At 39.2% G+C, this 15,675-nt stretch overlaps 1 pseudogene; it reads left to right on the top strand.

The window, feature by feature from the left end:
- The first annotated feature begins 3,298 nt into the window (after positions 1-3,298).
- On the top strand, positions 3,299-7,120 carry LOC104220033 (uncharacterized; annotated as a pseudogene).
- The last annotated feature ends 8,555 nt before the right edge of the window (positions 7,121-15,675 follow it).

The raw sequence follows: 15,675 nt of genomic DNA, 5'->3' as shown, positions 1-15,675 counted from the left end.
CTTGGGGAGACTCGAACTCACAACCTCTTGGTTGGAAGTGGAGGTTGCTTACCATCAGAGCAACCCCTCATGATCTATAAATAGGATAACCTTGGAGAATTATTCTATGCTCATTGATACAAGTCTATGAAAGACTTAAGCACATAAGAGTGATTTTTGAGAGAGCTTTCGTCAAGAGAGAAGAGAGAAGAAAAATATTTGTTTTGCTGCAGATTTTTATTCCGACCAACCAACTTCAAATTACGTTTTTCGATTCGTTAATCGTTGGATCGGGCTGAAATCTTGACTGCGTGTTCGTAACATCTTGGTCTTGAATTTGAACGATGGAGATCGGATTTGGAGGCTCGTAACATCTGGTTTCGAGCCTCGAACATCAGCTTCGTTTTTGTGGATTATACTCTTTCTTCAATTGATTATTTGTTGCTCTTGTTGCTCCGTGTCACTTGTTGTGTAGCCAATTTGGAGAACTTTTGTAATTCTTTTATTGTTATAGTGAAGCTTTTTGGATCTTTGTGATCCCGTAGTTTTTACCTTCAATTTGAAGGGTTTTTCACGTTAAAATTTGGTATTCTTTATCTTCTTTATTTTCGGGTTTGCCTATTTCTCGACATAACACTGCATAAGCAAGTAATGGACTTATTATCTCTCATGCGTATTTTGGAATGCTTTTAACGATCCGCAATGCAGAGCGTTTCCGCGTTATGAAGGTAGTTGAGAAATCAATTATAAGTAATTTTTATAGTAAATACAAACCACGGAGTAAGTCATTTATTACACTATTTAGTTTGATTATTCTTATAAGTTGTTTAAGATTTAACACACCTAGTAAGAAATTATTTGATAGCATAAATTATAACGAGCATTTGACTAAGTTAGTCTTTTTTTTTTTACTTAAATGAATAACTGTGACTATATATGCCATTTAAAGTAGTAAGGTTGGAACCAATCCTAGCTAAATAAGAGTAATTTCTAAGGTTTTAAAGTGCCAAATATGTTTGCTCAACTTTAAAAAGGATGAGAAGAAGCATTTTGGAAGAGTAAAAATCTTCTAAAGTATACGTAATTCAACTCCTTTTGATTCCAATAAACAGAAGTACGGTTACAGGCACCCCTCCTCTCACACCTCTGCACTCAGTGTCTCTCCACTTCGTTTTCTTTTCCTGAACTCTAGAGCATTAAATATCATTCTAAAAACTTTCATAAGTTGTTTTCGCTCTGATTCTTCAAGTTTTCTCTAAATAGTCACACACAGAGTCACACTCTTCTCACCAGTTTCACTCTCTCGTCCTTTTGAAGGTTTCTTATCATACATACTTCTCTTCTCACTTGAATGTGAAGAGGTAACTTTTATTATCAATTTCACGCTTAATGATCGCTTCTTGTGTTTTTCATTGAACGATTATGTGGATATTTTCAGAGATATAGGTGTTTAATACGTGATCGTCTTCGAGAATCTCTGTATGTTACTGTTTGATGCATTATTGTTTGAGTGCTGATGTATTTTCACTGTTCCTGGAAGCGATTAAGCGAGGAGTTTAGTTTTCCCCTTTTAACACTGCTTTTCCTTTAACTTTCTATTGGAGTATCTCTATAATGCTGTTTTCTCGGTGTAGTTTTTGCTATTCCTTTGCCTGGTTGTAGGTGATTTTTTTTTTCCTGCTGTTTGTTTCTAATTTTTAGTGCAAGCTCTTATTTAGACTAATACGAGCTTTTCCTCTTAAATTTCTGTTAATTTTTTTGTCATCCGAATCATGTCTCATTTTAGAGAAGCAAAACAATTTTTTCCTTTCGCGTTATGAAACTATTTCACTTTCAGGGTGAATTTTTTTCCAAACCTTCAGAAAGAAATGTTTTCCGCTAGATTTTGATTAGATTTCGGGTTTTGCTTTCAATTTTGGCTTTGAAATGGCAAAGTAAGGGTTTCGTAGTAGGTGCTTCTGCTCTAGTAGGAGTTATGTCTTCTGCAGCATACATTTCTGTGATTTGTAGATGCAAGTTACATCGAATTAGTCAATATCAGGTGGTTCAGTTACGTTTTGTTTTTGACTTTGTTGTTTCTGTTTTATTTGAGCAAATCGCATTTAGTTGATTCCAAAAATTTTGCTCTTATTGCGAGGCTTTTCGTATGTTCCAGTACTTGTCTAATGTACAAGATATTACTAGTGATGTTGTACTGCTGCCTCAAGGTATAGAGCTGGACATTATTGTCTAATCTACACATTGCAGTTTAGCTACAATTTGTTTCCTTTTTTTTTTTTTTTTTTTGCTTAGGTATCCTGTGAAGTCATTATGGGTTGTTTGAGGTTAGATTTTTCAGTCTTGAAAGGAAGATTGTTTTTCTCAAATCTTGTGAAATATTTTGAGTTTGTCAAGCAACGGAGCAAGAAGACCAAACCATTTGAGTTAAGATTAATACAACCAGTAATAATTGCAAAATATAACTCATAAAAGTTCTAAGCATTATGACTCCATAAGCTTACGAAGACTACTCTTGTTAACTTATGTTGCAGTTGTAAAATGTAGATTTTGGCCTACCTCTTCCTTTCTTACTTTTTGCTCCCAAGTTACGTTATTATCCTTGGCACATTGTCCGTTGTTCTGTTTCTCTAGAGCTGCTCAAAATTTCTATGAACTGTGTATTTTTTTTGGCTCCATTGCTTTTTGTTTTTAATGCTATGACCTGTAAGTTTCTTTGTAGATAAAGGTTGTACTTGGAGGCCTTAACCCTCCACGGTCTTTCACTAGTTGCTGTATTTTCCTTTGCTTCAGTGATCAGTACTCTATTTCCTGTGGTTTGTGTAAGTAATAATCAACCTTCCCTTTGTTTTACAGCAAGGAAGTTCTTTCAAGAGCAGCACAATCAGCATAATCTTGAACTTAAGTTAATCTTTGCATTTATCTTTAAAAAGGGCAGCCTGGTGGACTTTGGTTGCCTTGAACAGGACTTTACATAAAATAGCTTTGAATAAATATGAAAGCGATGATTCATGCTTTACATGCGTAGCATGATACTTCAAACCCACTGCTACAGTTTGTCAACTCCAATTTTGCAATATTAAGATAGATTCCTATGTTTCACGCATCAATCATTCTTGAACTCATCCTTTTATAGAGGCTTTTTCCTTAGGTTGCTTGTAAGCTTCCATGGCTTATCATTGGTATCTAGGTCAAATAAATTATATCGATAGATTCCAGAAACTCTAGCAATAAACTTTTGATCGACAATTGAAATATTTCAGCAGAGAGTCTTATCATCCTATTAGATTTTGTCTCAGCCACATTCTTTTCCTTGGTAACAACAATTACCATGGGATTGTACTTACATATTCTCCCAATTTTCCCCCTATTAGCTCTTCCTACGCACAAAATGTTTCTCTTGGTTACTTCTTCCTTTCTGTGTTTGTTCATATGATGCACTTAACTACTGATTGGGTTTGTGATCTCAAGATAGTACATGTACTCCTTATGCCTAGATTGAGAAATTTTCTCAATCTGGATTCTGGACATCTTTGTTTACTCGTTTTGGTCATTAAAACACATAGGAATACATTGTAGAACCTCTGACATTAATTACTAGTGATGTTACTTTGTTTTTCTCTTCTACTACAAAGCACTAACATTTATGAAGTCGGCGTTATACAAAGTTTCCTAAATGCTATCACAAGTTAATGCATCATCGTGTATTTCGAATTTCACACTGATGATAAGCTTGTAATTCTTCCCAAAGCCCTTAACAGGAAGGCCACCTTTTGTGCTCATAACAAACAAGTATCTGCTATTTCATCCCTAAACGTCTTTCGTGGCATGCTTTTTAACATTCTTAATGCTCATAAAAAGTACTTGAACCTAGTATTCCGTCCTTCATGATTGCATAGAAACATTTTAACATACTTATTATATATGTGGATTTGACACTGGATTGCATCAAGTGTTTTTTTTTGTTCTCATCAATACTTTTATTCTCGAAAATAAAGAGTTAATGATAGAGGCAGAAGCGAGCTTTACTTAGTGTGTGATCTTTAGTCTTTTCTGGTAGTTGTTGAGTGCTAAGTGGTTCAGATCAAGCTGTGCAGGTTTGACAAGAATTATGATTACCAACTCTTTCAAGTCATAGACTTCATCATCATTGCTCCTCGACTGGCAGGTCATAAATGTGAAAAAAGAATGGGGGCTGGGAGAAAGACAACAACACTCGCTCTTAAGGAGAAAACCAAATCCATGTCGACAGTTAACTGTAGTGCATCAGCTAGGAATCTGAGAAAGGCCGACCTTGGAGCAGTAATTTTTTGGATGCACGCATGCCACGCATAAGGAATGCCTGCAAAAACAGCTGTTTGGTTAGTTTTCTATTATCAGACTCTTGTATCGGTACTATTTTATCTGGTGAAGATTGCACAACAGTTAGATGATGTGGACATTTATTTTTTACTTGACCTTGTTAACAGGTTTACCAGAACCTCATTTCTCATATGTGAAGAAAATCAGCATGGGTTTAACACTATTCCTATTCAACTATAGTGATCGTAAGCTGCATGGCATCTTTGAGGCTGCTAGCCCTGGACAATTGAATATCAATCCATATGGGTGGACTTAGACTTCTGATGGATCAGAAAGTACAGCATATCCAGCACAGGTACAATAATTTGTCCTACTTACTTTGGTTTGCTAGTTTTTCTGGTAATTTACTAGCAAATCCAAGTTACTAACCCTGCTGTGCTCTCTTCTTTGAAAAGCTAAGAATCCGAGTGCGACAAAGATATTCTCCCTTGAGTGAAGATCAGTTTGCCTCAATCATTGGCGACAACTATTATGCGCGAGGGTTCTTTTGGTTTGAGCTGGATCGAAGCCAAACCAGAAGATTGGTTGACTTGTTTTCATCTTTGCCAACCTTAGATGAGGCTACTCGCCTGCTAAAGTCATCTATGTGGAACAATCTTTTCAAAAGCCTACCAATGACTAGACCAGTAGATGCAGTAGGCAAAATGAAAGACCGGGATTCAGAGGAAAGACCGAATCACTTGGATCACAGTGGTCGGGCAGATGCTTCCATTGGTACCATTAGGAAGCTAAATTGTGGGAATTCTGTGCTAGGAAGCACTAGTGCATCTGCACCAGTAGTTGAACCCAAGTTTTATACACAGAAGTTGTGGAGTTCATTGTTTAAATCTTCAGCTTCAGACATGGATAAGCCAGATGCAACTTCTGACATGGACAAGATAGATCCGATGCTGAACTCATCTTCAAGTCCCACTTCACCACCCCCAGATAAAAATAGAATGGATTGGGAATTATGCCTTGCATCTTCTGTTGACAAAGAAGGGCATAAGTATCAGGCGTGGGGCTTAGCGGATCATGAAGAACCTGTTGAATCTACATCGAGCTTTATCTATTCTTCACTGCAGAACGAGTCAATCTCCCCCAGTCAGCAGAGCAAGTTGTTTGAAAGGCAATACACTGAACAGGAGAGTGAGCATTCTGAAATCACTATTTCTGAGTTGAATCTTCAGCAGATGAATGAACTGAAAATTGAATGGGAGTCATTGTGTGGAGAAAGTCAGAATTCAGAACCCTCTACGGGCAATGATAATGTCGAAATGCCGGATGATGGACCAAAAAGTCTGATGGGCTTAAAGGAGGAAGGTCAAAGAGATACTTCTCAGACATTTTTAGCTGTTAACATTGGTTCTGAAGACAGAAATTCCGAAGTGCTGGAGATACCCCAACAAGTGGACCCTTCTGAACTTTTTGCCGTTGTAGATAAGGTAAATTAAATTGTTCCTTTGACCAGTCTGGTTTGCCTGAACTTTCCTCCCTTTTGCTGCTACTAATAGACTATAATGAATTATCTTTGAAGTTAATGGGAGAAGTGGAGGGATTGAAGAGGTCTAAGTTGGAACAAGACCTGAAAATCATGTCTTTGGAGCAAGAGCTGGTATGTGCATGCCACTCTCTGAGACCTAATTTTTTATTGTGCTGGTTCATTTTATGCTCAAATATGTTTTGTTCTAGAATCCTCCTTTTACCTTCTGTTTTAGCTATGAACTCTTTTGGTTGGGGATCTCCTTTTTCTTAAGTGAATAATTCTTTTGGATACTAATTTATAATTTAGTACTAAGCCTAAGAGATGTAGTATAAGATGTTCTCCTGTAGTATACTGGAAACTGTTTCCAAAGGCCATCGTTTACCCTTCTTATGCAACCCCTTTCCTATTTCATTCTCAAAACACACAAATGACTCGAAATGTTCCCCAAAAGATAATAAGAAATTTAACTCTTCTTTTAATAGTCCCCTCAGAAAAAAATAAGTCGTATGTCAAATTAGACGGTTAAAATGGCATGGAGTGTACTTCTCTCAAAAAATAATAAAAGGGGCCATGGAGTGTTATTTAGTATCTTGTAAAGGATACATATTAATCTACATGTTACCTTTTGGTTTTTAGTAATAAAATAGGGGGAAATAATTGATATGAAGAGTATTTTGGTTTACATGGAGCTTTTTTTTGTAGGATGGTTTATTCTTATACCTTGAGAAAATGGAAGTTATTTTGGCAGAGAAGAGGAGACATCGACATTAAGTTTGAATCTGAGGCAGCTTGGGCGTTGTGTCTCCATGGATGTTTGTATAGAGAATCAACTGCAATAATTTATAGGGTGTCACAGACGTTTCAGAAATAAAGATTATGCTGAAAAAATTTCAAACTAATTAACTAAATCAAGATGAATTGAAGCTTTTACATTGGAGATTTGACACTCCTATTAGGGTTTTGGACGAAATGAGAAAATGACAAGAAAGGGGTACAAGGAGAGGAGCAGGGAAATTAGGGCAGACTGCCTTACGTCTGACGAAGAAGACAAGAATGGCGAAAGTGGTGGTCAGGTCAGATGTGCTTTTGCTCCCAGAACAGCGTCGGGTGAAGTACAAGAAGAATTCAGAGGAAAAAAGAGAACTAATAAGGGGAGGAGAAATGCGGAAAAAAAAAGAAAGGAGAAAACTGAAATATTGGTTTTAGAAAAAAGGGAAAGAATAAAGCCGGAAGAAGGACTCTATATTTTTAACGAAATTGGAGTTTATGGAGAAAGGAAATAAAAAAGGCGAGAATTAATTAAGTATTACCCTCTCTCCCTCTTTCTTTACCTTCCTGATATAGAGAAAAGATTTGTTTATTTTTTCTCTTTCTTTTATTCTTTCACTTGAAATTTAGGAATACTAAACTTCCTTTCTTAGTAAAAAAAATATAGAAACTAAATAAAACAAAAGGAAGTGGTTAATTAAAGTTCCCAATAATTGTATAATTCAAAATATTTTAGAAATTTGAGAAATAGTTTATGAGCTAGCATAATATCCAATGTCTGTACTGAAACTCCTTTTTAGTGCAAAAAAAAAAATTGAGACTATGTCTTTCTTAGATTAATAAAAAGTTGGAAGTTCCAGTAACTCATACAGAACATGTTTTATACAAATGCGTATCATATTCTGATTTATACCAAAATAAAAGAGAAAGAAAACAAAAACGGCCCTATTGAGATTAAATAAAATATAAGGTATGACATCATAAGATAAAGCAGTACAGTTGAAAGTTAATAATAAGAATTAAATACAGGATAACAAGGATAATGTCACGACCCAAACTGAAGGGCCATGACTAGCACCCGACCACACTTGCCGAGCACCAACGTACATTTCATCTAACCTTCATTATTATCTTTTAAGGCTGACGAGATCAATATAAATGGTAGACCTAGATCATGGACAACCAGCAATAAAATATGATGGCATGAATATACATAGCAGGGGATGACCAGACAATCAAGAAACTACATGTAAGGTATGAGCTACCACGCTACTATGAAAGACTATACAACAAAAACTAGCCGACAAGGCATACCAAACTATACATGAGCCGACACCTGTCTATGAGCCTCTAAAAGAACATAAGTGTTGCAACATAGCCGGAACAGGGCCCCGACATACCCATAATGTCTATAACAAAAATTGCATACCAAGACCAAGGCAAGTCCGGAGAAGGGATCTCGCCAATCACCGCTGAACTGGACAGTCTACTGTGGTGGGGGAGCTGCACCTGTCTATCTATCAGGACCTGCAGCACGACATGCAGCGTCCACAAATAAAAGGACGTCAGTACGAATAAAGTACTGAGTATGTAAGGCAAGGAACCATAAATACGATCAGTAATGTAAGCAAGGATAGAGAATATACAACCTGTAACATCTTAGTACCTCTGAGGGCTACTTACATGAAATGCATGATACATATGTATAAATACATAAACCTTTAAAGCATTCGCCTCTGTGGGCATCATCATCATCATATCGTACCCGGCCATAATAGGCTCGGTAGAATCGTACCCGGCCACGTGGAGCTCGGTAAAACCCAACTGATCAGTGGTTGCACAATAGGTGCCATACCCGGCCAACTATAGCGTGGCTCGGTAGAGTAAAATAGATACATATATATAATGCATGCTCGACTCATGGAATCACATTCTAAACCTTTCGGAGTGACGTAAGGTCGGTATCCTCTGTACGCGTTATTAGGACTAACTCTTCACTATGAACCTTATAAGATTTAGGAAGTACGAACAACATTGATAACATAAGAATAAGAGAAGCAACATTAACATCAATCGTTCCATAAGAGGGAAAACAATGTAAGTACTGCTAGCTTCTAAGAGTAGAGTATCTTGGAAGCTCGTTCATTACATTATGTACAATCGGAGTCGTGCAAAAGAAGGAAAGGGATAGCCTCACATACCTTGTATATACTGCCCCAATCTCAAGCTATGCAATTGTCAAAACTCCTTAGTCTACAATAAGAGAAACGATACTATCGTTATCATTTAAGCGTCATAACTATTATGTATCGACCACAACCTATTTTACGATGAAACGGACAACACCTCCCCTATATATATGACCTCACACCATTCAAAATAGTCACCAAACAGCCCAAACAACATCAATAATAAACATATTGAGCCTCCCAATATAGTCCACACACAGCCTAATCACTCCATACATACGACGACCACCGTAGTCGTGTCAAACAATCTGGAAATGTTACGAATAACTATCAGCCCATAACCCTACATATATATGGTGTTTCCCCACACCCTTCCTCCTCCAAAACTCCACAAGATAGTAGTAAAATACGCAGCCCAACAACAACGCAAAACAGTCCACAAAACAATAACATTACTACCAAACCTTTCGATATATATCTCACAAGTTCTAGCTTCAATGGCTTAGCCGCAACTTGGATAATCTTAAATACATATAGAGTAAGAGGTTCCTTACCTTTATACAGAAAGAACAACTCCAATTTGACCTTAAATTTCCATGAAATATCCCTCCAATGCTGCCACACAACAAAAAAACGAAACTAGCGATCAATTAGTGTTTTTCGGCACTAGAATCACTTTAGAAGGCTTGAAATCACCTAGGATTGATATTAAGAACATGAGGGAGTATTTACAGAACATAAAACCTTTAAAACAACCTCCCACACGGGCTGGAATGACACAAAAATGAGCAACAACAAGAAGAACAAGAGACTTACTAGCACCACGGAATTCCCGACACTTGATTTGTGTTGTTTGCCCTTTTTTTGGGTCTTGAATCTTGAGAGAACCTTGAGAGGATGTTCCTAGGGTTCTAAGGTCTGAAAATAGTGAAAAGAAATGACTTAAAACGGGTTGTAGTCATCCTATATAGGTCCAAATATCTTAAACCGACTTAGTGGGCCCCATAGAGAGGTGCTTGGCGCAGTCTCGCGAAAACGCGAATATCTCTCTACTCCGAGATCGTATAGATTAACGGTTTAATGCGTTGGAAACTAGACTCATAGATCTTTAATTTTGTGGGTAGATCACCCCGTAATTCCTTGTAAATTATGAGAAAAGATTAGAAACATTTGACCTAATGTTTAAGTAAAATTATGAACCTAAGTTGCGACAACTTTTGTCGACTTTTGTTTCATCACTCGTTTGACTTCAAGACTTATGATACGGATATTATATGATTAAAATAACTTAATAAATGACCTCTTGAGTGTATTAAGCACCGCTAGATTACCTGAAAATATGAGTTACAACATCCTTGATTCGTTTAACTTCTAATACTGGTTAATCACCCTTATACACTCTTGTATCACTTAAGACCAATAGGATTGACTTATTATCATCTCAAAGATAATTCCTTCTTGGATTTATGTTAACTAATATATGGCATGAACTAACACATGTGGATATGGGTTGTAACAGATAACAACAACTGAAACAGAGGCAAAACAATCACAAGGAATACCACTCTTCACAAGATAATAACTGGGGATCTCTCAGTATCCCGGATCTCTTAGTACCCTCAATATATTCTAGGGATCTCTTGGTATCCCGATGATCTCTCGGTATCCTCAATGTATGCTAGAGATCTCTTGGTATCCCGAGGATCTCTTAGTATCCTCAATATATGCTTCGGATCTCTTGGTATCCTCAATATGCGTGCTGGGGATCTCTCGGTATCCCGCACTTCAGTTCAATCAAATACGTACAGGGGATCTCCCGGGATGCCGTCCCGTAGTCCCAAAGTAGAGTACATAGCAATAACACAAAGAATACTCAATTAAACTCAACTTCATACCAAGGTAAAACAGGTAATTCTAAACTAGCATGCTTCACATAATACAGTTAAGGCAGTTTAAGCAAATAAAGCAGTTAAGTCAATTAAACATGCTTCTCTAAGCTAACAACAGGCTTAAATTTCAAGTAATGTAGGCAGGAAAGGAAAAACATAATTAAAGCTACTTTAGTGAAAATAGGATTTTCAACAATTAGCACAAGTACGCACTCGTCACCTCACGTACAAGGCATTTCAACTATCATAATACCAATCCTAAGGGGAATGTCCCCCACACAAGGTTAGGCATGCCACTTACCTCGAACCAGCTCAAAATCAACCCGAAACTATGTCTTTGCCACGAGTACTCGACTCCAAATGGCTCAAATCTATTCAATTCAATTGCATAATATAAATAACACTTCAAGTAACTGATTCTACAAATAAATTCTAAGCTAATATGCGAAATTAGGTAATATGACCAAAATGCCCCTCGAGCCCACATCTCGGAATCGGGTAAAATATACATTTTCAGAATCCTCGCACTCTCATGAGTCTATACATATCAAGAACACTGAAATCGGAATTCAATTGGCTCTCAAATACCCATTTTAAGGTCTCTAAATCTCATGCCCTAATTACCCATTTTGCACTGATTTTCCCTAATGTTTCACCACTAATTAGACCTTTAATCACATATAAACGAGTTATGAAGTTAAAAATGTTACCTTCAAGTGATTCCCCTTTGGTTTCCTAAAAAATCTCCCTCAAAAGCTTCAATCCCGTTCAAAAATGGTGGAAAAATGAAGAAGGGTCGCGGATGAGCTATTTAAATACTGCCCAGATTTAACCCTATGCGATCGTAGAAATACCTATGCGATCCCATAAGACAACTTCCTCAAAACAATGCGATCGCGACCAGCTCTACGCGATCGCATAGAGCAATTCCATCACCCCATTGCCACTCCAAGTCCTTCTACGCGAACGCAAAGGTCTCTATACGAACGCAGTGACCAACACTGCTCACCCTATGCAATCGCACTCCTACCTTCGCGATCGCGATTCACAAAAATTGCTTGGCCTCAACTTACTCTACGCGATCGCAGATGGACTCACGCGATCGCAATGAACAAATCACTGCTGCTAAAATACTAGAAAACCAACAATCTCCCAAAGACCAAAATTGCATGTTTGAGCATCCGAAATACACCCGAGGCCCCCGGGACCTCAACCAAATCTACCAACATATCCCATAATATCATTCAAACTTGTTCCAACCTTTGGAACACTCAAAACAACATCAAAACACCAATTTAGCACCGGATTCAAGCCTAAGAACTTTAAAAACTCTCAAATACGCTTTCGATCAAAAAGTCTATCAAACCTCGTCCGAATGACCTGAAATTTTGCACACACATCATATTTAACACTACGGAGCTACTGCAACTTCCGAAATTCCATTCCGACACTCGAATCAAAATCTCACTATCGAACCAGAAACTTCAAAAATTCAACTTTCGGCATTTCAAGCCTAAATTAGCTATGAACCTCCAAAACAAAATCCGAACACACTCCTAAACCCGAAATCACCTAACAGAGCTAAAGGAACCATCGAAATTCCATTCCGAGTCTGTCTTCACACTGTTCTGACTAGGGTCAAATTTCCATAACTTGAGCTCTCATTCAAGGACTAAGTGTCCCAAAACTCTCTGAAACTCCAAATAATTCCTCCCAGCAACTCACAATAGCGGAAACAACCATGGGAAAAATTGTTAATAGGGGATCAGGGCATAAATTCTTAAAACGACCGGCCGGGTCGTCACATCCTCCCACACTAACATTCGTTCGTCCTCGAACGACCATAGAGACATACCTGAAGTAGTGAAAAGATGAGGGTAACAGTTGCGCATATCCTGCTCGGTCTCCCAGGTCGCATCCTCGACCGGTTAACCCCGCAACTGAACCTTCACTGATGCAATATTCTTTGACCTCAGCTTCTAATCTGCCTGTCCAATATCGCCATTGGCTGCTCAACATAAGATAGATCATTGTCCAACTGAACTAAACTGAAATCCAACATATGTGACGGATCACCGTGATACCTCCGGAGCATCGAAACATGAAATACCGGATGAACTCCTGCCAAGCTGGGAGGTAAGGCAAGCTCATAAGCAACCTCCCCAACACGCCGCAATATCTCAAAAGGACCAATAAACCTCAGACTCAACTTCCCTTTCTTCCTGAATCTCATAACGCCCTTCATAGGCGATACCCGGAGCAGAACCCGCTCTCCAACCATATAGGAAACATCACGAACCTTTCGGTCCGCGTAACTCTTATGTCTGGATTGTGCTATACGGAGTCTATCCTGAATCACCTTAACCTTCTCCAAAGCATCCTGAACCAAGTCTGTGCACAATAATCTAGCCTTCCCCGACTCAAACCAACTCACCGGGGATCTACACCGCCTACCATATAAAGCCTCATACGGTGCCTTCTGAATGCTGGACTGATAACTATTGTTGTATGCAAACTCCGCCAATTGCAAAAGCTGATCCCAAGACCCTCCAAACTCAATCACACACGCACAGAGCATATTCTTAAGAATCTGAATAGTGCGCTCGGACTGTCCGTCCTTGTGAGGGTGAAATGTTGTACTCAACTCCACCCAAGTACCCAACTCATATTGAACGACCCTCCAGAACTGTGATGTGAACTGAGTACCTTTATCTGAAATGATGGAAACTGGAATACCATGTAGACAAATAATCTCCCGGATATAAATCTCTGCTAGACGCTCCAAAGAATAGGTAGTACACACATAATTGAAATGCACAGACTTGGTAAGCTGATCCACAATCACCCAAATGGCATCGAACTTCCTCAAAGTCCATGGGAGCCCAACTACAAAGTCCATGGTGATCCGCTCCCACTTCCACTCTAGAATCTCTATCTGCTGAAGCAACCCACCCGGTCTCTGATGCTCATACTTCACCTGCTGACATTTGAGGCACCGAGCTACAAATCCAACTATATCTTTCTTCATCCACCTCCACCAATAGTGCTATCTCAAATCCTGATACATCTTCGCAGCACCCGGATGAATGGAATATCGTGAACTATGGGCCTCCTCTAGAATCAACTCCCGAAGCCCATCAACATTGGGTACATAGATCTGACCCTGCATCCTCAATACCCCATCATCACCAATAGTCGCATCTTTAGCATCACCATGCTGAACCTTGTCCTTAAGGACAAGAAAATGAGGGTCATCATACTGACGCTCCCTGATACGATCAAATAAAGAAGACCGAGAAACCACATAAGCTAGAACCCGACTGGGCTCCGAAAGATCCAATCTCACAAACTGGCTGGCTAAGGCCTGAACATCCATCGCCATAGGCCTCTCCGATGCTGGTAAATAAGCCAAACTCCCCAAACTCTCTGCCCAGCGACTCAAGGTATCAGCCACCACATTGGCCTTGCCCGGGTGATACAAAATAGTAATATCATAGTCCTTCAGCAGCTCTAGCCATCTCCTCTGGCACAAATTAAGATCCTTCTACTTGAACAGAATATCAAGGTGTGAACAACGGCAGCTAACTGAAGGTCATGGACATGGTAATTCTTCTCATGTACCTTCAACTATCTGGACGCATAGGCAATCAACCTACTGCCCTGCATCAATGCCGCTCCAAGGCCAATCCTCGAGGCATCACAATAGACAATATAAGACCCAGAACCTGTAGGCAATATCAAAACTGGGGCTGTAGTCAAAGCTATCTTGAGCTTCTAAAAGCTCGCCTCACACTCTTCCATCCACTGGAACATAGCACCCTTCCGGGTCAGTCTGGTCATCGAGGCTGCAATCGATGAAAACCCCTCCACAAAACGACGATAGTAACCTACCAAGCCAAGAAAACTGCGGATCTTTGTAGCTGAGGATGGTTTGGGCCAACTCTGCACTGCCTCTATTTTCTTCGGATCCACTTGAATACCCTCACTCGATAACACATGGCCTAAGAATGCCATGGAATCCAACCAAAACTCACATTTTGAGAACTTAGCATATAATTTCTTCTCTTTCAGAGTCTGAAGCACAGTCCTCTGATGCTGCTCGTGATCTTCCTGACTCCGGGAATACACCAGAATGTCATCAATAAAGACAATGATGAACGAGTCAAGATATGGACGGAACACACTGTGCATCAAATGCATAAAGGCTGTTGGGGCATTGGTCAACCCAAATGACATAATAAGGAACTCGTAATGACCATACCGAGTTCTGAAAGCAGCCTTTGGGATAGCTGGCTCCCGAATCTTCAACTGATAGTAACCTGAACGCAAGTCAATCTTAGAAAATACTCTTGCACCCTGAAGCTGGTCAAACAGATCATTAATATGAGGCAAAGGATAACGGTTCTTCACTCTAACTTTGTTCAACTGGCGATAATCAATACACATACGCATAGAACCATCCTTTTTCTTCACAAACAAGACAGGAGCACCCTAAGGTGATATACTAGGCCGAATAAAACCCTTATCAAGCAATTCTTGCAACTGATCCTTCAACTCTTTCAACTCAGGAGGAGCCATGCGATACGGAGGAATAGAAATGGGCTGAGTGCCCGACAACAAATCAATGCCAAAATCAATATCTCTATCAGGCGGCATGCCCGGAAGATCAGCTGGAAACACATCAGGAAAATCCCGTACTACTGGGACTGAATCAACTGAAGGGGTATCAATACTAACATCTCTCACATAAGCTAAATATGCGTCACACCCCTTCTCAACCATTCGATGAGCCTCAAGGAAAGAAATAAATCTACTAGGAGTGTAATCTAATGTACCCCTCCACTCAATACGTGGTACACCTGGCATAGCCAGCATCACGATTTTGGCGTGACAATCAAGAATAGCATAATGGGGCGACAACCAGTCCATGCCCAAGATAATATCAAAATCTACCATGCTGAGTAACAATAAATTGGCTCTATTCTCAAAACCACTAAGAGCAACCAAACACGACCGATAAACGTGG

Source organism: Nicotiana sylvestris, chromosome 3, assembly GCF_000393655.2.
Source record: "Nicotiana sylvestris chromosome 3, ASM39365v2, whole genome shotgun sequence".
Lineage (NCBI taxonomy): Eukaryota > Viridiplantae > Streptophyta > Magnoliopsida > Solanales > Solanaceae > Nicotiana > Nicotiana sylvestris.
This window is presented reverse-complemented; position numbering and strand designations above follow the sequence as displayed.